This window comes from Cyprinodon variegatus, unplaced genomic scaffold (genome assembly GCF_000732505.1).
Source record: "Cyprinodon variegatus isolate N-32 unplaced genomic scaffold, C_variegatus-1.0 Scaffold56, whole genome shotgun sequence".
In the NCBI taxonomy this organism is placed as follows: Eukaryota; Metazoa; Chordata; class Actinopteri; order Cyprinodontiformes; family Cyprinodontidae; genus Cyprinodon; species Cyprinodon variegatus.
Genome location: NW_015150509.1, coordinates 653,806 through 655,764, shown reverse-complemented (window position 1 = coordinate 655,764; position 1,959 = coordinate 653,806). Strand labels below are relative to the sequence as shown.

Genomic DNA, 1,959 nt, shown 5'->3' with positions numbered 1-1,959 from the left:
TATTTCAAGTGTTTAAGTTAAGAGATGTTTTCTTCTAAAGAAAATAAGCAAATATAATAAAATCAAAAAGTGTGTAATTTTATTGTACTTAGGCCTCTAAAAAGCTAATTCACTTCTGATGAGCATTATAGCAAACAGTTTAATTCACAATAGCTCTTCCAATAGACACTGTACTTTCACTGATCAGGTCTTACAAACTCAACCCACTGTGTGCATCAAAAAGTGTGAGAATACAGAGGAAGTGACATGGATCAGGCTGAGGGTTATGACTGCAAAATGGAAATGGCATTAAGACATTCAATAAACTGACTGTTGTTAAATTAATTCTATTATTTCTTTTTTCCTATTTCAGGGTCATATTCTCTCTTTATTTTTGTTTCCCCCTGCGTCTATATTTGATATTTTTTGTGTTCTCCATATAAAGTTCTCTGAAACCTTAATATGACGATGTGAAGCTAAAGAAAAATTAACATACTTCTTAAAAGCAGTGTTATAAAGCCTACAGTGTCTGTGAGTCTATGATAGGAGAAGCTGATTATTGTTAGAAAGAAAGGGCGTTCTAACAGGATACCTAAGCCTTTACCTTTTAACCTGACTTTCATTTCACGTAATTATCTTGGTTTTTCAGAGTAAACTTTTTTTATGAATGGTAATTAATGTCATTATTACTTCTTACTTTTCTCTGTTATAAATGTTTACATACTTGTGAAGCCAAAGCTCCTTAAACTTTTGATTCTCTTGTAATTAGTGTGTGCGGATTTGTCAAAGAAAAAGACCAATGATACGACAGGAAGGCATGTTTGCATAACATTTTATAAACTTAAAAGATATTGCAGAATTAGAGTAATGTGCATTTCATTTTCACCAATTAATTCCCTGCAGTTTATTAGACAGGAGATGACCTTTATCTCTTTATCTGCCCTTTGCTTCTGGGGAATTGGAAGATCGTTACCTTTTTAAAAATGCATCTAACACAGTAGATTAGAAAACGAGATCTGCAGCTAAACAATTATTTTAGGTTCCCTGCTTGTTATTCTTTGTCTGCTAGATATAGGTGCAAGCCATCCTGTAATTGCATATATAGCAGGGATAGAAAATGGATTGATGGATTTATCCGACACATTTAAACCACTTTTATGCTGCTGCAAATTTTAAGTAAGCACTAATTAACTTTGCAGCTATCTTTCTTTCCCTTGCTGAAGAAGCAGAATGCCTAAAGTGGCCTAAATTGACACCAGTTCAAACTTTTAAGCTAAAAACTGTGTAACCACCAGGGGGCACTCATATTCTGTACGCAAACCATTAAAGATAAATCCCCAGATGGTCAGGTGATCCTTGAATTTAAATCAGACAATAATTTAACACACACCTCCTAGTCCTTATCCGAGAGGACATGAACGCCACAAAACACTACATCAGAGAAAACACAAAACATGATGTGAATTTTTAAGGATCCCAACAATCAAAATAGTGAAAGAAAACTACACCTTTAATGCCATTTGGCGCTAATAATGTAATCAGACTACTTGGATGTGTAGTTTCTGACAAGCTAAAACGTCTCCCTCTGTTTGACGAGAAAGAAAAACTCCTCTTGCGCCATATAACCTTCATAACCCAGCTAACTGTTGAAGCTATAGATCATATTTAAATTTACTTTAATCTTTACTTTAGTCTGCCTGACAAACATATCCCTGACGTATTCTGTTCTCCTTCTTCAGTTTAAGTTCAAGTTTATGTTATCATGCTTTTAGTTATTTTTCTCTGACAGTTTTTAAATCTCTTGTCAAAACCCATTTTTCTCTTTGGCTTTTAACACCTAGAACAGTGAGCATTATTTTATTTTTTTTAATCTTTTTTTAATCTTTTATTCCTTTTATCTTGTACCCAATTTTATTGATTTAATTGTGTGAATGTTATTTTTACCCATTTACAGTTTTATTTATTTATTTATTTTCTTCA

At 32.9% G+C, this 1,959-nt stretch overlaps 1 protein-coding gene across 1 annotated transcript in view; it reads right to left on the bottom strand.

Moving 5' to 3' along the window:
• LOC107082587 (procollagen C-endopeptidase enhancer 2-like) overlaps positions 1 to 1,959 on the bottom strand; it is a 13,617-nt gene that overhangs the window by 7,537 nt on the left and 4,121 nt on the right. The gene's annotated exons all lie outside the window — the stretch shown is intronic.